We start from the raw sequence: 20,827 nt of genomic DNA on the forward strand, positions 1-20,827 counted from the left end.
CTATGGGGCCAACTGATGATATTGAGTCAAAAGCCAGAGATAGATGTCCTTTTCAGGAAAGTACCTTGTCCAACAGCAACAGGGCCCACAAAGGCTGGAGAATATCCAATACTAATCTGTCTATTGTCCATAGCTGTTTCTCTAGCACCTACTATGTGCTGGAGCCTTTCCCATAAGTGGGTTTTGAGGTGGTCGTTTTCCTTTTGTTGTTGTCTTTGGCTCCCTATCTTTGGATGGCCCAAGACATGACATGTTTAGTACATCTGTGAGAAACCCGATTTTCAGAAAAACAATTGCTGTGCCTTTCTGTTTTTATAAGCTGAAAAATCACTGAAATGCAGTATAATACAAACTTTTGTTAGCCAATTTCACAAAGAAATAGGATTAGATTTTTTTCGATTAAGAATTTCAAATTCAAAAACTGTTCATATCAGTGAAAAATGGAAATCTAAGCAGCCATCACCTAGTAGGCACTTGGATATATATTTTTTTCATTTCTAACAGTTTCTCTTCTTACAAGGCTTACATATGTGGCTCATTGAATCAATTCAACCAATCCAAATTTCCCATGTGAAAACTCATTATATGCTTAGTTTTCTAATGTACTGTTTGTGAATGAGGTTTTGTAGGATTATCTATCCTATTTCAGCATCTTAGGAGAGGCTCCCTGAAGACATTACCTAAATCCACCCATCTACAAACCAGGTTTTAAGCAACAGTTTGAATATTCCTCTCATTTTCACTAAGCATCATAATACAAGGTGTTTCAAAGTTGAAGATGAAAGACACTGGTCATTATCGAGGGCTGAAACTATGGAATCAATGCACTGAGGTCGGAACTGCTGAGCGCTTAAGGCTTAACTACCGATTGGATGATACTCTATGGGCATATGCTTGGAAAATGGTCCTTCCCACTATCCGTACTGGCTCAATGATTGGTGTATAGAAGATTGTAGGAGGGACTAAGGGGTGGAGTAAGACCAGCGAGGGACACACTCTCGGTAGTAGATGAGGGAGAAAACGGTAGCGGAGATTCTGCTTCCATCCTGTTCAATCCTGAGTCTGGGGACCGAGAATAAAGATTAAGGACTTTTGCTTATTCCGACTCCGGCTAATTCTGAGGTATCCTAGGTGCTAGCGCAGTCGTTACAGGTCATTCCTTGTCCTTTGATAGTGGTTACAAGTTTTCCAGAAAGATAAACATTTAAACTACTTGGGATGGAAGTGCTACCTTGGGCATAAATCCTTATTCTGTCAAGGCTCAGAATGTCCTTCTATGAAGATTTACATGGGTGAAATACCCAGGCCACGCATGATAATGTGAACTCCTTCTAGGAGATTTCTTCCTAGCGATAATTATTCATTTCTGTTTTCCAGTGGATGTTGAAAAGACTTCAAATGCATATTTCAATATTTGGAGGATCTAGGATTTCATTGTTGTGTGGGTACTCCCTGCAGCAAAGCAAACTGAAACCTGTCTGGGAGATAGTAAGTGGTCTTTGAGAGTAAGTGGCCAAAAAATTCATCATTGACAAGCAACTTGGTGATAAACCTCCATTTAGTTTGGTTCTGCAAATATGTATTATATCTAGGATATACTGCAACATACTTAACATATATAGGACTGCTTGCCATTTTGGGGGGGGGGGGTGGAGGGAGGAAGGGGAAAAAACGAAACATAAGTGATTGCAAGGGATAATGTTGTAAAAAATTACCCTGGCATGGATTCTGTCAATACAAAGTTATTATTAAATAAAATAAAATTTAAATTAAAAAAAAAAAAGAATAGTCCTTCAGATGACAGACATCGAGTCTGTCATCTCGACCCATGCTTACAGTCCTGTCTGGTAGGATCTACCTGAGAATGCAGGGTCAACTCTATTGGCATATCCTGCCTTAGACAACTTGGAATTTCCAGGGTATGTTTCAAGCATCTAGGGTCTAGAGCAGGGGTCCTCAAACTACAGCCCGCTGGCAGATGCAGCAGCTGAGGACATTTATCCCCCTCACCCAGGGCTATGAAGTTTCTTTATTTAAAGGCCCACAAAACAAAGTTTTTGTTTTTACTATAGTCCGGCCCTCCAACAGTCTGAGGGACAGTGAACTGACCCCCTATTTAAAAAGTCTGAGGACCCCTGGTCTAGAGCCTAGGATAGAAATGTTTCTTACATGCCAATGAACTGAGACACTGGAGAAGAAATCAGTGATGCTGCCAAATCAAGTTTCAGGTGATGAAGGAGAAGGCAACTTTGACTTGAAGACAAAAGATTATAGAAAAGAAAGGAAGAAGAAAAGAAGGGAGGGAGGAATGAAGGAAGTTAGGAGAGGGAGAGAGAGATCAGAAAGAAAGAAGACAAGGAAGACAGGAGAAAAGAAAGAAAAAAGTGAGGAAGATAAAAAAGAAAGTAAAGGGGCAGCTAAGTGGTGCAGTGGATAGAGCACCAGCCCTGAAGTCAGGAGGACCTGAGCTCAAATCTGGCCTCAGATACTTAGACATGGCAACACAGCTAGGAAGTGTTAGTCACTGTATCTGCCTCAGCCAAAAAAAGAAAAAGAAATAGAGAAAGAAAGTAAAGAAGAAGGAAGGAAGGGAAAGAGGAAGAAAGGAGACAAAGAAGCTGTCTTTAAAGACATGATACTTTAGTTTACCTCTCATATCTATGGAAAAGGAAGGAATTTGTGCCCAAAAAAGAACTGGAGTACATTATTGAATACAAAATAGATAATTTTGATTATATTAAGTTAAAAAGTTGTTGTATAAACAAAACCAATTTGCAGACAAGATTAGAAGGGAAACAATATTGGGGAAACAACTTTTACATTCAAATTTATAAGAATCCAAGCCATTCTCCAATTGATAAATGGTCAAAGGATATGAACAGACAATTTTCAGATGAAGAAATTGGAACTATTTCTAGTCACATGAAAAAAGTGCTCTAAATTATTATTGATCAGTGAAATGCAAATTAAGAAAACTCTGAGGTACCTCTCAGACTGGCTAAGATGACAGGAAAAGATAATGACGACTATTGGAGGGAATGTGGGAAAACTAGGACTCTAATACATTGTGGGTGAAGTTGTAAACTGATTCAAACCATTCTGAAGAACAATTCAGAACTTTGTGCTATCAGACTGTGCATACCCTTTGATCCAGCAGTGTTACTACTGGACTTGTATCCCAAAGAGATCTTAAAGGAGGGAAAGGGACCCACATATGCAAAAACATTTGTGGCAGCCCTGTTTGTAGTGGCAAGGAACTGGAAACTAAGTGAATGCCCATCAGTTGGGGGATGGCTGAATAAGTTATGGTATATGAATGCTATGGAATATTATTGTTCTGTAAGAAACAATCAGCAGGATGATTTCAGAAAGACCTGGAGAGACTTACATGAAATGATGTTAAGGGAAGTGAACAGAACCAGGAGATCATTGTAGACGGCAACAGCAAGATAATGTGATTGTCAGTTCTGATGGACATGGCTCTTTCCAACAAGGAGATGATTCAGGCCAGTTTCAATGATCTTGTGATGAAGAGAGCCATCTGCACCCCGGGAGAAGACTGTGGGAACTGAGTGTTGGTCACAACATAATATTTTCACTCTTTTCGTTGTTGTATGCTTGAATTTTGTTTTCTTTCTCATTTTTTTTTCCTTTTTGATCTGATTATTCTTGTGCAGCATGATAATTGTGGAAATATAAATATATTATATATATGTATATATATATATATATATATATATATATAGAGAGAGAGAGAGAGAGAGAGAGAGAGAGAGAGAGAGAGAGAGAGAAGAATTGTACATGTTTAATATAGATTACTTGCCATCTAGGGGAGGGGGTGGGGGAGGGAGGGAGAAAAATTTCAAACACAAGGTTTTGCAAGGGTCAATGTTGAAAAATTATCCATGGATATGTTTTGAAAATAAAAAGGTTTAATTTTTTAAAAAGACATGATTCTTCTTGGATTTTCCGTACCTCTGATACTCAATATTTTGTCCAACCTACATTATCTGCTAGGTTCCTTTGGACTATCCAGACTCCTTGGTCTTTCCATAACAATTCAAGCCCACTATCACCTCTGCCGTAAGTGACAGGGCATAAGAGGTCATTTGGCTTCTACAGCCGATTAACTTGTTGGGGTACTTTGGGCCTACTGCCAGTAACATTAAATAATCATACTCACGCTTTGGTTCATGTGTCACTAATGATGAAATAAAGCCACCAATTTATTTTCCATCAGCTACTCTGCCACTGGCATTGTTCATCATTGCTAACGTGAACCTGATGTGGACCAATGACCTAGAGAAGCAAAAGACTTCTTTCTTCTTCCATTATCAGGTCCCTGAGGTATTTGACTCCTTTGCTAGGCTTTTTGAATGATTGAAAGACCAGTTCAGATAGTGCCATTTTATTTCCTAATGGAAGCAACAGCTATCCTCATAAATGATTTACCTTGTTTCAAAAATCAATGGAATTGCCATTGCTTTAATATTGTCTGGTTCCACAGCATTCCCCATTCTCAAAAGTACTACCCTGTTTAATTTCCATGTGAAAGGAATCTCAAATTAATTTTGTTTTAAGAATCTCACCTCTTTCTTTATGATAACTGGAGCCTTTCAGGAATGGTGCCATATCAGGGAAGGAGGTTGCTCATTGAAGAGTGGGTTTCAATAGTCATACTTTTTTGAAAAATCATAAAAATCAGTTTGTGTTACAATTCCCTGGATCAAAAGAATGCTGATGACATCCTTTTTCTTAGTAAATTTATTATTGGAAATATATCTCTATACACATACATATATGTCTCTATATTTAAATGACATCTGAAGAATTGTATGATACCTTAAAAATGCTACAGTAAAAAAAGTCTGGGAGATGGGGTCAAAGCTGACATGTAAAGATGTGTGCTGTAATTTACACGTCCATAGCGGCACCATGAACAAGAGCTGGTTTCTTGTTAGCAAAAATAGAATTAAATCACTTCCTTTGTATAATAGGAAACAAAACGAATTTCACCTCAATCCTCTTTCAAGGCTTAATAAGATCAACTGGAAGATGCCAATCAGCACTTATCTTGAAAGGGGAACAGCAAACGCAGTGTATTTTACCTTTGGAAAATTAATGCAGGAGAATAATTAATCCATAAGCTAACATTTCCAAGCTATTTCCTTGCTTGCTGTGCCCACACATACTGTTCTATTTGTTAGGAGACATTGGAATTATTGAGAAGCTTAGTGGTACTACTGGTATTGGAATGATTCTTTTAAAATTGTGTCATTTTCCTTGCTAGTTCCAGCTCACAGGCAATTTTAATGTTCCAAATGTATATCCTAAATTCTGCCTTCCTGTGGGGTTTTTCTGAATGAAAGTAGTATTTTCTTATTATATTACTTTGGCTACAAATAAATTATAAGAATTTCTTAAAGGCAGATAATTGGTGGAAGAGTCAGGAATAAAACCTAGGTCTTCTGACTTTTAACTTAGTGCTCTTTCCACTGCACATAAAAAGAATAACTATTCTCCAAGTCTGATCCATCGTCTTCGCTGAAGATAGTAGAGGAAGAACTGTGGAGACCAATCGCAGGGCAAAGGAATTCCAGCCACCACGACATGCAGAGAGACTGTGTGTGCCTTGGAATCCCGATGGCGGTGTGGAAGGCTGGAAGGAACTCGGAACTGCTGATCAAGTGGTGATACTCCTATTAGATTAGCATCTTAGCCAATGTGCTAAGACTAATCCTGTGATTTTAAGGACCAGACAGGGCAGCAGGGGGTGGCAACCCAGCCCTATTCACAACTCTCATGATTATATACCTTGATGTGAAGGTTGAGAGAGGAGTAAATGACACCCCATGTTCTTATAAACAAAGCAGGAAACATTGGAACAAATCAGAAATACTAATAACTCACCTGCTGGAAATACTCCAGTGCAATTAATACTAATTACTAAAGCAGGTAAACGACCAATGTGCATGAAATGGCTTGAAGACATGAATGGTCTCATTATGCATCAATATTATATCAAAGTAAAACTGAAAAAAACCTACCAATTATGAGCAAGAACTATATGCTACTTTTTGTCAATAGCACCCTTGACTGCATGTCCCACAACATGCTGTTGTTAATCAACCTGGAAATTCTAAAGTGACCTCATCCCTAATCATACATTGGATAAAATAAGGGATGAAATGGAGGAGATAAAAAATGAGAAGAGAAAAGTTGAAGAGCTGCAGTCATTGAAAATCTTTACTTACGTCAAATTTCAGAAATTATACCTATAACAAAATAATTTTTAAAAGCAGCACTTATATGTTTTATGATTTTTAAAAGGTGATGGGCATACTTACACTGGAATTCTGAAAAGCCCTTTTTGAGTTGATATCAAGAATCCAACTAGCAAACTAAGTTTACCAAAACAAGTAATTCCAAAAATCTAGTAATTGCTATAACTATCATGAATAAATATATTTTCCACAGCTTTAGACAGAAAGTATAAAAACACTTCAGGACCTGAATACAGTAATACAGGTGGCAGCTAGAGTCATGGTAAGAACCACTCACTGCAAGACATGCTATTCAGGAATATGTTTAAGGACAGTCATCATATACTACCTCCAACACTTTCAAAGAATTGAAAAAAAGCTATTGAATATATGGGAAAAGCTACTGGAAGATTATATTGCTATTTAGCTGGTTCCTTCAGTAGAAAACTTAGATGCCATACTGAATGCCAAACTAAAGACTAAATAAACAAGGGCACATGGAAAGAAATTCAGAAAACAAAAGCAAATCACATTTCCAGATTCCCTTAATCAGCGATGTCAAGTAAAAGTCAAAAAATTAAAGCAACGCGAAAAACAAAATAAACATTTCAGCATCAATCAAACATTTTACTACAGAGGCTTAAGAAGTAAATCAGAGATAAGAGAAACATCAAAGGATTAAAATTCAAGTTGGATCAAATGAGAAACGGGTTGTGCATCATGAATATAATGAACTGCAGACTAATTACACCAAGGGAAATGAATGAAAGTAGCTTCTCTGCAAAACTGGAAGGCTGTATGGGCACTCGGTCAACTAACATTTATCAAATGAACCACTATACTAAGCACTGGGGACGCAGAGAAATGCGGTCCATGTTCTCCAATGGGAGAGAAAACATGCAAACTAGGTACAAAACAAGCTATAAACAAACAAAAATGGAAATAACAAGGCAGACACTAAAATGAAGAGAAATTGGAAAGCCTTTTTGTGGAAATTAGAATTTTAGCTGGAACTTGAAACGGGGGGATCTCGAAGGCAGATATGAGGAGAAAGAATATTCCCACCATGGCAAACAACCAGTGAAAATATAATCAAGAAATGGAGGATCTTATAGCAAAGAATAGTGAGGAGCTCATTGTTACTGGGTGTTTCACAGTAGTGCAGCACTTCTTAAGACTTTTTGGTCTCAGAACGCTTTATAATCTTAACGTTTTTCAAAGATCCTCTTAAGACCTTTTGTTTATGTGACATATTTATCAACACTGAACATATTAGAAAATATAACACCTTAGTGTTATAATGAAAATAGTTTTGATCTCATGGATCCCCTGAAAAAGGGGCTCCACTTGGTGAAGTAAATCTTACTTTAATACTGAAAGAGAGAGAGAGAGAGAGAGAGAGAGAGAGAGAGAGAGAGAGAGAGAGAGAGAGAGAGAAACATTTATTTCTCAACAGGATGTAAACATATTGAAATGAGGACCAATTTTCAATAATGTCTGACTGATTATAGGACTGACCTTTGTCCTATATCCTCATGTCACTTATGTGAATTTAAAATAGAGTTCTTTTCTTTTTTGCTTAAAATCAATTATTCAGTAAACATTTATTAATTACTTATAATATATCAGTCCCTGAAGATACAAAGACAAAAGGAAACAATCCCTATCTTGCAACTTCTTCTCAAATGCCAGAATGATCCTACCTTGTATACGTAAAACCAAAAGATGAGAATGGAACTGCCTTAACATAAAGGCCAATTATGAGTTTATGTAATATATTCAAAGCATTCACACGTTATACCTTCTCTCAAAATTATAAACTATGAGAAAACTACATCTTGGCTAAGAACTAGAAAGGTTATATGAAAAAGCCCCAAGGGTATACAAATCAACTCATTATTGATTTGGCTATTCTTAAGCAAATCACTTGAAAGTACTATAATATTCATATCACCTTTATTGATAGTAGCTCAAAGCTTTTCATTCCATCACACATACATGTTTTATACTGGTATTGCAAACAGAGGCTATCCCAGAATGCTTAGTACAATTGGGACACTTCATAACTCAAAAAGGTTTTCTGAACACTCTGTTATAAACTAACTCCCAAAACAAGGAGGATGCCATAGCATCTGATGTCCACGTGGAAAACTCTTAGCTATTTAATACATGCCCCGGATATTAAAAGTGTTCAAACTAAGTCAAATTTCAGGAAGACAGACTCCACTCATTAGTTCTGTCTGCTCTTAACCTTATTATCATCTCTCCCAAAGAAAACAATGCATATTTTCCAAGTCAACCAAGGTGGAACATTGAAACCTGGAACATATTCCCATGAAAAATATATTATGCACTTTCTTCATCCCATAGCAACTTTCTCCAGTGATATCAAATGTCATTTGTACTCAATAGTAAGTATAGAACAGTCGATGGATACCAAAGAAAAATAGAGCCTAAAGGCTTGAGCTTGATTTAGGAGGTCAAATAGAACCAATGTATGAAGGTGATAACTTAAAAGTACCTTGTTCTGCTCCAGGCAAGATGCATCAAACGAAAAATTATTGAGGAGGATGTTGTAGCCGTGTGTATCAGGACATTCACAGGCCACTATGAAGTCCAAGCCGAATGAAGTCGATCACGTTTAATTCAGTTAACACCGTTGCAGTGCCAATAAACCTTTGGAATAGGCAAATGGACAGAAAGATTTAGAGAAGATTTAAATTATTGACAGAACACAGAACCTACTACTCCAAGGCAAATTAACATTGGAATTAACATGGAAAATTAACATTGCCTTAATAAAAAGGAAGAAGAAAATTCAGATATACTCTCATACTGCACGAGAAACTATTACTTTCAGTCATTTCAGTCATGTCTGACTTTTTCTGACTCCATTTGAAGTTTTCTTGGGAAAAATATGGGAGTAGTTTGCCATTTCCTGCTCTACATCAAGTAAAAGAGGAAACCAAGGCCACTTGGTTAAGTGATTAAGTGACTTGCCCAGAGTCACACAACAAGTGAGTGTCTAAGGTCAAATTTGAACTCGGGAAGGGGAGGCTTCCTGACTCCAGGCCTGGAACTCTATTCAATGCACCATCTCGCTGTCCCTGAGAATGAGGTAAGAAAGTACAAAACCATACAGTATAAGGCCCATATAAGTTTGTGCTGCATAATCTCTACTGGGCCCTCACTGTGGCAAGTCACATGCAGAAGTGGCCCTGCTCCCTGTCAACACATGCTCTCCTACCTGCACAAGCGATCTCATTCCATCCCAAGACTGCCCCCTCTCTCATCACCACTCTCATTCATCTTCAACTTCTTCCTGTCTTCTGCCTCCCCACTGCCCACAAACATGTCCATAACTCCTTCATCTTGAAAAAACCCTAGCATCTGTCCATTGATGCTAGGTATCATTCAATAGCTAGCTCTCCTTGCTTTCATGGACAAATGTGATGTAGGTATGATTTCTATGCATTTGTCAGCATGTTGTTTGCCCCATTAGGTTATAAACCCCTTGAGGACAGGGGTTGTTTGTGGTCTTTCTTTGTATTCCAAGTGATTGGTACAGTTTGGTACTCTTAAATGTGTATGCTTAAAAAATGCTAGTTGACTTAACTTGGCAGAGGAGATTCCAGGACAAACAGGCACACCACCACAAACAGACCAATAACAAAATACTGAACATATTCCACTCTCTTTATCATATGTAACCAATGCTGATCTATACCAGATGGAGCCAATGAAGTGGATAAGGCCCTTCATGACATCAGCCACAGAAATACAAGTTACGATATAAAAACAAAAAAAGTTGAACAAAATGGCCGAGATAAGTTGGTGTGGTTTGGGAAACTGAAGGGTTCGTGATAATGATACAGGATCAACTCATTGTGAAGATTGTATTCTTTAGGAGCCCAGACTTATTAATCAATGCAAACTTCACAAGAAAATGTAACATATTGCCGCATAATCAAGTGGCTAGAAATACGTATCAGAATTTTGACTAACACACAAGTCCCTGTGCTACACATATCAAACTCCAAATATCTTAGACAATTCAGCAAGTAAGCTATACTGTAACCAAACAAAGCTATGACCCACAATTTCCCAGACTTAACACTAATACACAAAAATAGACAAATGATGGTTTTTTAAACAGATATTTCCATATCAAACACTCGAAACCTCTAAACTATGTAGAACGAAAGTCTCAAAATATAGCAACTTAGCAGAAAAAAAAATCAAAATCACATGATAGTCACAAAAAGTGTATAACACTGGTCTCATCCTATCTGTCACAGGGTGCTTCCAAAGATGCTTTGGGTAAGCATATAGAAGATGAGTCAGTTCCCAATACATTTAATCAATTACCAAAAATAAAATCAATTATTTTACATATATAGTAAAATTTTTTCTGATCCCTAGATATAAAAGAAGAAGAAAGTAGGATAACGACTGTTTCTGTCTGAGCTCCATCATACACAAAGATGAGAGGAATGAAGTATATAATAATAATAATAATAATAACCTTATACTAACAGGAAGAAAGATAGTCATCCTATCAACTACTTTGGTTTCCTGAAGATGCTTTCAGTGAGGCTACTGAAGATGAGCTTGTGTCCCAACCTCATTCAATTACATAAAATCAATGATAATTGTGCAGTAGCTCACCAAACATTAAGACTGAAAAAATAATAGTAGGGCAGCAATTTTTGGTAGGACCATTTCTACCTAAATTCAAGTGAGCATAAATATGACAATGAAAAAATAATAACCATAACAATAAATAATTCTATGAAAATAAAATAACAGAAGCAGCAGTTGAACTTTATAAATTGGTTGTGGTTATTCATTCAAGTCCAACTCTCCGTGACCCCATTTTGAATTTTCTTAGCAAAGATACTGGAGTGGTCTGACATTTCCTTCTTCTGATCATTTTGCAGATGAAGAACTGAGGCAAATAGGATAAAGTGATTTGCCAAGGGCAACACAGCTAGTAAATGACTGAAGCCACACTTGAACTCAGGAAGATGAGTCTTCATGACTTTAGGCCTGGCACTCTATCAACTAGTTCTTCAAGATTTTTAACACCTATTGTATCCATTATTCCACTTGATTCTCAGAAATACAGTGAGAAGGAAGTCTCTGTTATTATCCACATCTTACAGAAAAGGTAACATATTCTGAAAGGTTCAGTGTTTTACATGAGTGTCATGTAGTTAGGAAGTGCTCGAGGCAAAGTCAAATCCAAGTGCTCCTGACTTTGTCTACTGCTCTTTTCATTATATCTGCAGAGATTCTATAAACTTGGCCAGCATACAGCTGCCTAGCCAAAGACACTTTTGTGCATGCCTGTGCCTGTGTGTGTATGTGTATGCATGTGTATGGCAACTGAAGTTGAATGACGTGCCCAGGTCACACAGCCAGGAAGTGTTAAATGTCTGAAGCGGATTTGAACCCAGGTCCTCCTAATTCCAAGGTCAGTGCTCTATCCGTTGAGCCACCTAGTTGCTCCCAAAGACACTTTCGATTGAGTGAAAAATCCTAGTATTAGAGAGACAGTGACATCATTTTGGTTAGTATGACTCCTGTCCAACTCCTTCTCACATTCAAATAAAAGAAAGACAATAATATATGGTGTGCTGAATTTTAAAATTTAGACCAAAGTCACATGCTGGCAAGTATATTGGAATCAAAGTTTCAAAACCATAGAACCTTGGAATTAGAAAGGATGTCAGCAGAGTCTACTCCAGGGGTCCTCAAACTTTTTAAATAGGGGGCCAGTTCACTGTCCCTCAGACTGTTGGAGGGCCGGCCTATGGTCAAAACAAAAATTTTGTTTTGTGGGCTTTTAAATAAAGAAACTTCATAGCGCTGGGTGAGGGATAAACGTTCTCAGAGAGAGAGAAAGAGAGAGAGAGAGAGGGGCATGTACACAGGAAACAGGAAACATGAATGGTCCCACATTTGGATGATGGGACATGTGATGTTATAGGATTGGCTTATGTCTTCTGGTGATGTCATCACACTGTCCTACTGTCCTTGCTCCCTACTGGCACTCACTAGACTTGAGCAGCATTTTTCATCTGAGGTAGCTGTCTCTTCCCCATAAGGGGAGTTGAAGTGCCACCTCTTTTTCTAGTTTACCGCTAAGAAGCTATGTTTCCTCTCTTTAAGTGGAAAAGACAGGTCTTCACACACCAAGGGGCTTTCTCTCCATAAGGAGAGAGATTTTTCAGCTCCCATAGCCTTAGCCTCGGGGCTTAATTAAAAACTGCCATCATTTAGCAGTCCACCTTTGAACTCATTTCTTCTTGCTAGCAGAGCCAAAGCCCCAGTCCCAAGCTTCTACTTGACTTAGGGTTTGAAAGTCTCCTTTAATTCCAATTAATTCCTGCTTGTCAACCTTCATCCCACTCAAACGTTCCAACTGCAATGGATATAACAGCTTGCCTTGGCCCCCCAAAACCTATTTATCTCCCCACATACATACAGAGGAGGGGGGATGACAAGAACTGAACAACTTGGAGGCCCTTCTGGGAACTTCAAATCCTTTGTTCTCAAGTTTTACCATTCACATAGAAACATGGCTGTCAACAAACTTCCCGGACTTTCAGATGCCAACAGAACATAAAAATCATCTAGTCTGTTAGCCTAAACACAAATCCCCCATATAGTATGCCCGACAAATGGTTACTGTGGCCATACAGCCTCTGCCTGAAGGCCTGGGAGCTTATTACTGCACAAATCATGTCATTAAACTTCCCACAGGGAGAAGAGATTTTCAACAATATTCAGCTTTCACTAAAGAAATACTTCCTTATATTAAGCTGAATCTCCTTCCCCATATCTAAAACAGACTAGAAACACATATGGAATTTCACCTAATTTTACTTACACATTTATGTTGGAAAATACAATAGGTGAGACTTATGCCTAGTACCTAACATTCTTTGTGTTTTGGCTGTCGATGTTTCAAGCCTTTAGGCAAAAATGAACTAAATGATATTAGAACAGGCCAGATCCTTAATGAACTTGAAAAAAAAATCAATACTAGTGATGGGGAAAATTTTCAAGACATCAAACACACTGTCAAAGACCAATAAGGCAGCAAAAGCTTTTCCGGAGAAAATAAGAAGTCACAGAAGTGTAAGAGAAATTTCCTGGGAAAGTCCAAGAGATTATGAAGGCAATCTTTTAACAGAAATGGGAGGGGGCATCCAGGAGAAACATTCAAAATAGTTTCTGATTTAAATATGCAAAGTCTACCAAGTAACCTAGGCATGAGAACCAATCGTGCAGGGTGTAAATGTGCTTAGAAACATGGTGAATGAATGTTCTGTTTTATTTTGTTTGTGCCAGGAAAAAAACATATTTCCAAAGTCTATCGGAGATGAGTTATGGATATTTGTAGAATTGCATCAACAAAATACAAACAAGCAAACACATTAATCACTGTTCTAGTTTCCTATGTATTCTTTAGAAAAAAACCTTCATGTTTTTCCATTACCACTCACATTAGACAGCAGCTCCAATAGGCACGGGCTGAAATGCATTCAAAACACAAAGTTTTGAATACCCAAAAGTCTGGGAAACCCAATTTGACTTCTCTCATTTGTGATTATTTCGGTGTCCTCTTTACAAAACTATCATCTCTAACAATTCAGAAATAACGTATGGGTGATTAATGGCATGTGATATGTTATATGGAAATGAAATGAAGCTGGTCATCATCATCATTCACTTTTATCATTTACCTCAGGTGTAACTTTCTTTGACCATGAAAATTATAAAGGAAGAAGGGGAGAAAACTCTTAGCTTGAATGATTACTCTGTGGCCCTCAATGCTTTCACTTCTAAATCTCAATTTCTAGCAGATTATACTTTCCCCTTGATGTAAAATATCAATGATCAAAATAAGATATGCCAATTCTCAATAAAGATCTCAAAGCAATTTATATGCAGATATTTAGCAGGAAATTAACCATGTGAGGATACATGCAGCTGCTTCCACTAGTTTTTGTTTGTTTGTTTTTGCAATTTTCTTGGTGAAGAATATTTTTAAAATGATGACACAAAAACAAAACCTCTTGAAGAGCACTGGAAGAAAGGAAGAAAATGGGAACCAAGCACGGAGAAATCTTAAAGTAGTCTGAAGGTAGACCAACATAACTTCCAACTTGTCTGTTCCTTCCCAATCACTAAATGTTTTCCAAGCATCTAAGTAAAAAAAATGACTAAGCACTTCAACAAACTTCCTATATTTCTATAGCATCTGCTCTGTGTTTAACTAATAATATCAATAAAGATATTTTGACTGATTAGAATTATCCAAATCCATATAGCTTCTCAACATGGTAACATTGTGTTAGGCAATGGGGGTAAAAAGGTTTTCTTTTCTTTTCATTTATTTATTTTTAACATTCTTTTCTTTTAAAATTTTGAGTTCTTTGCACATGTTTAACTTAGATTACTAGCTATCTAGGATGGGGAGCTAGGGAGAAGTGGGGAGAACATTTTAGAACATAAGATATTGCAAAGGTGAATGTTAAAAACGATCTTTACATGCATTTAGAAAATAAAAAGAAAAAAAAGGAAAACTATCTTTGCATGTATTTGGAAAATAAAAAGCTATTGTCAAAATTTTTAAAAATGTAAAAAATATGCCAAGTCTGAATATATGCTGAATAGGCACTTCAGAGAAATTTCAGATATTATTTATATGTTGTATAGATTAAAATGATCTCTTGGCACCATTAAAAAAAAGAAAGAAAAAAATGACATTGGATCACTTGTGATTGAATTATATTGTATCAAATTTTAAATGTATGTAAAGCACTTTGCAAATTCTAAAGTGGTATATAACTCGTATAACTTTGTATGTCCTTTCTTTTACATATATATTCATATGTTTTATCCAACCAAAAGAATATAAGCATCCTGAGGATGGATTTTTTTCACCTTTGACTTTGTAGTCCTAGCACCTAATATAGAGCCTTGTGCATAATATGAGCATAATAAATATTTGTTGAAAAAAATCAAGAAAGAATAACTCAGGGAGAGGAACTATAGTTCAATGCCATTAACAAATAATAATGAAAACTTTTAAAAGAAAATATTTTAAAAGAAAATAAATAAATAAAATTTAAGTTCTAATTCCCTCTCTCCCTTCACCCACTGAGAAGGCAAGCAATATATTAATTATCCACATTAAATCATACAAAACATAGTTTCATATTAGTCATATTGCAAAAAAAAAAAGGCCAAAGAAGGTGAGAAGGCTATGTTTCAATCTGCACTCAAGAGTTCATCAGATCTCTCTGGAGGTGGATAGCATTTTTTCATCATGAGTCCTTTGGATTGTCTTGGATCATTATACTGATCAGAGTCACCAAGTCTTTCACAATTGATCATTATTATAACATTGCTGTTACTCTGCCCAATGATGTCCCAATTCTTCCTATTTCAGTTTGCAACAATTCATATAGATCCTACCATGTTTTTCTGAAATTACTCCTCTTATCACAGCATAATAGTACTCTGTTCCAATTATATACCACAGTTTATTCATCCATTCCCCAATAATGAGTATCCCCTCAATTTCTAATTCCTTGCTACCACAAAAAGCTGGTATAAATATTTTTGTACATATATGTCCTTTTCCTTTTTTCTTTGATCTCTTTAGGATACATTCTTAGCAGTGATATTGTTGAATCAAAGGGTATACAGTTTTATAGTCTTAAGGGCACAGTTCCAGATTGTTCTGTAGAATAGTTGGACCGTGTTTTATTCTTCCAAATCCCCTCAAGCATTCCTTATCTCTGATAGATGTGAGCTTTTAATTTACCTTTCTCGAATCAATAGTGATTTGAAGCATTTTTTTCATTTAACCACAGATAGCTCTGATTTTTTTCTTCTGAAAACTGCCTGTTCATATCCTGTGACTATCAGGGGAAATATCTCTTATTTTTTATAAATTGGATTCAAAGACTTACATGAATTGATGCTGAGTGAAGTGACAAGGACCAGGAAAACACTGTACATAGTAACAGCAAGATTATGTGATGATTAACTATGATAGACTTAAATCTTCTCAACAATGCAGTGCTCCAAGACAATTTCAATAGACTTGGGATAGAAAATGCCATCTATATCTTTGACAAAGAGAAGATCTAATTCAGTTCCAATTGATCAATGATGGACAGAATCTGCTACACCCAGAGAAGGAACACTGGGAAATGAGTGTGAACTGTTTGCATTTTTGCTTTTCTTTCCAGGTTATTTTTACCTTCTGAATCCAATTCTTCTTGTGCAACAGGAGAACTGTTCTGCATACATATATTGTATCTAGGATATACTATAACATATTTAACATGTATAAGACTGCCTGCCATCTAGGGGAGAGCGTGGTGGGAGGGAAGGCAAAAGTCGGAACAGAAGTGAGTGCAAGGGATAATGTTGTAAAAAATTACCCATGCATATGTTCTGCCAATAAAAAGTTATAATTTAAAAAATGATAATAATGTAAAAAAAATAAAATACCATCCACATCCATAGGGAGTAAATGTGGATAGAAGCATACTATTTTCACTTTGTTTGCTTTTGCTTTCTGGTCGTTTTTCAATTTTGTTCTAATTTTTCTTTCACAACATGACTGAAATGGAAATAGGTTCAAAATAATTTTGCATGTATAGCCTATTTCAGATTGCTTGCTATCTTGGGGAGAGGAGAGTTAAGGATGAAAGGGAAGAGGGAGAAAAAATTGGAACTCGAAATTTTACAAAAATGAATATTGAACTATCTTTCATGTAATTGGAAAAGTGAAATACTGAAATTTAAAAAATAAATTTGATTCAATTCTCTATAAATTTGAAAAACAAGTTCTTTATATAAAAAAACCAATTTGCTGTAAATTTTTTATAGAACTTGTCTGTGGTACCTTTTAGCAAAATGTGGTTTCCGTAATGATCTCTTTTACTTAGGTCTATTTTTGCTTTTGCTTTCTTGAGATACTGCCGTGGGAGACTTAAGGAGAGATTAAAGTTTGAAACAGTAGCTGTGGAATAGGATAATGAATTCATTAGAGAGGTATAAGAGGATTGCCTTGCTTTATTGAGGGCCCAGTAGAGATAATATAGCATAATTTTGAAGTAGACAATCATAACAGTTTTATGATTTTCTCCAGCTTGAAATTAGGATTCACAGCATATGAATAGGAACAAAAGAGGTAGATGGTGGGAGTAATCCAAGGTTGCACTGTGGCAAAGCTATGAATGGCCACAAGACAAGAAGGCAAAGAAATTGAAAGTAGAAGACAGTATACGATTGAATGGGTGTACCAAGAAATTGAGAAATAAAAGAAGAGTGTAGCCAGTACAGAAATGGTAGCCTGTGAAAAAAAACTAAGGGATAGAGGGAATGGAGGAAACAATGATGGTGAAGAACAGGGTTAGGGGCTTTTAATTATAGAGAAAGATGGAATTATCAAAATTTTGACTACGTAATGTCATTGTGTAGTTCTTTACAATGGAAGTAGCATACTTTGGATAATGGTAAAACCAAGGATGTTACCATTTCTGTGTGTAGCTGAGGTGAAGTTGAGGAGTAAGCCATGGGAATGGAGTAGATTGAACAGTGAGATCTTAGGATATTTGAGGGAGTATCAGCATTGAAGTCTCCAAAGATCATGGTAGGAGATGGGAAGGAGAAAAAACTTCAAGATGTGGAGGGCCACAGACAGTGGGGGAACGCTGGGTGAGCTAGCTATAAGATCCTTCAGCCAGAGGGAACCTGCTGACAAGGTCTGGTTCGGCTCCCCTTCTTCCCTAAGGGCGGTCAGGGGAATGCTTAATATTTAGGATATTCACATCACAAATATTCCACTTACACCTACTTATGCTCACCCAACACGACTGCTGATGTACAAATCCCATTCCTCATCCTTGACCATATTATATCTCTGTCTCATCTCCACTCCCAAATCCAGATTTACCTGCCCTTTTATACTGAACTTTGTATTCCATCATTAACAAACTTCTTCTCATTTCTGAGAAGTCAGGGGGCGGTGACAACCTGTGTGGAGATTGAAGCAGAGTGATAGCAGGTGGCAAACTACGTACGATAGCAAGTTATTCATGTGGTGCCATGTTGCAGTATATACTTAGCACATGCCCAGTGTTGTTCTGGTTATATAAAGGTATGAGGGTACATAAGGGTGAAAGAACTGGGAATAAACGGACCTATTTCCCCCTTCCTCAGGAGTCTCACCTCATCACTCCTCTACTAAGACAGTATATTTTAGCCATCTGGGCATGAAGACTCTAGAAAGCATGGTATATTTTGTCATACCATACCATTTTGGGGGCTCTAGAAAGCAGGGCACAATATTTTAATCACCCCAGAGTGGGCGCTCTAAAAAGCAAGATATGGTTTGTCACTCTAACTTGGGGTTCTAGAAAGCAGGACACAACAGCGAGGCAGCTACTGAACTCATTGAAGAAGAAAAGAATATACTAGAAATCTATAGATAATAGCCACCACGTTGTGGATTAGGTGATAAATTTGGATAGGATTTACCTCAAAGGAGACAGTTGCCTGGGAGTGGTTGAGGGAAGATCTGGAAGTGACAATGAGGAACAAGGAATATTCTAATTCCCCACGATAGCCAGTGAGTGGGGGAGAAGGGAAAAGGATGGCAATATGAGAGACAGCATAGCCAGTACTGAAAAGGGTGCCCAGGGAAGTATTATTATGCAAAAGAAATCATATTTCATTGAGGGTCAGAAGATGGAAGGAGTGAGAAAGGAAGAATTTTATGAGAAGAAGTTTGTTAATGATGGAATACACATTCCAGAGGGCTCAGTATAAAAGGGCAGATAAATCTGGATTTGGGAGTGGAGATGAGACAGAGATATAATATGGTCAAGGATGAGGAATGGGATTTGTACATCAGCAGTCGTGTTGGGTGAGCATAAGTAGGTGTAAGTGGAATATTTGTGATGTGAATATCCTAAATATTAAGCAATGAATTCAGGGAGAGTACAATGGCAGAAGAGACTTAACATGTTGTTTGGTTTGATTTAGTTTTTGTTTGTTTTGGTTTTGGTGGGGAAGAATGAAATTACTCATTGATGCAATTGAGATCCTTTCTTGAGGTTTAGTCTCCGGGCAGAGGAAAACCTAAGGAGACCAAGCTTATAAGAGGCAGGAACACAGGCAGGTATGGAATATGTCAGTCTCAGGTGACCAGAATTCCTTGCTGGCCTTGGAGAAAGCCTTGAGCTAGGGGGGCAGAGAGGAAGGATGTGGAAGATGCTTGACAAACCATTTCTTTTGTCTTATGTTAGTGATATACAATGTTTTCTTCCCTCAAACTGACACCTTTGGAGTGTGTTTCCTAGCAAGCTGGAAAATTGGTTATTTAATTTGTATAGAGCAAACATAGCCAAGACATCAAGTAATCAATCTTTTTTTCAATGTAAAAATCTCAATAAACTTTTTTAAGCTCCTTGAAGACAGGGCTTGTCTTTTTTCTGCTTGTATTTGTATCCCCTACCACTTAGCCCAATGTCTGGCACACAGTAAGTAAGCACTTGTTCAGTGCTTGCATTCTGACTGCTTTACAACATAAATAATTCTTCATACACACACACACACACACACACACACACACACACACATGCCTTGATCTATCTCCTTGGCAGGGTCTGATTTTGGTTATTGGATTTTTTCCAAGCATAACACAACTGTATTATTGTAAACATACTTGGCCAATAAATAAGAAACCATTAAAAAAGCAAACAATTGGATTGTAAATAATTGATACAACCTGGGTGTTAAGGTTGTTGTTAAACAATCCAATTATTTGCTTTTAACTGGGTGTTAAGTTTATTTCAATAACTAGACTTTGTTGGTTCAGGATCTAGGTCTGTTTGCCAACTCATTTCACCAAACTGATCATTGAAGTCCAACAAAATAAGAGCTTTAATTGTTCTGAAGTAACATTTGCTCTATTTCAATATGATTTCATTTAGTAGGTAAAACAGAGTATTGGATTTCTAGGAAGCATAGACTATGACCTCCCAGGAAACTTCCTCTAGTATCCATCATTGTATTTTCTTCCTCTGTGAATTACACACACACACACACACACACACACACACACACACACACACACACACGAGCATACACATCAGAAACCAAAACAAATCCAATCCAAAAAGAAATGCAGCAACTGGGAATTACCAATCTGTTTGCAAGGGCCTGTTTAGTCCATGGGGATTTATAATTTCTCTGAAGGTTATCCAGCAGTATATTTTAAGAATACAGTTCAGTCTCTGGTTATACTCGGCCAATAAAAAATTACTAGAAATGTGATCTATACAATCCTTGCGGTATAGAACCACATCTATCTTTGAAATTATTTCATGATTTTTAACTATCCAGTATTTTCCACTGTTATTAGCAATTAAGAATAGACATAGCACTCACGTGGACCAAGTGAACCCGAACATTGTCCCAGAATCACGGAATGTCGGAAGTGTATAAAACTCAGGAGTCCATGCATT

Source organism: Antechinus flavipes, chromosome X (genome assembly GCF_016432865.1).
Source record: "Antechinus flavipes isolate AdamAnt ecotype Samford, QLD, Australia chromosome X, AdamAnt_v2, whole genome shotgun sequence".
Lineage (NCBI taxonomy): Eukaryota > Metazoa > Chordata > Mammalia > Dasyuromorphia > Dasyuridae > Antechinus > Antechinus flavipes.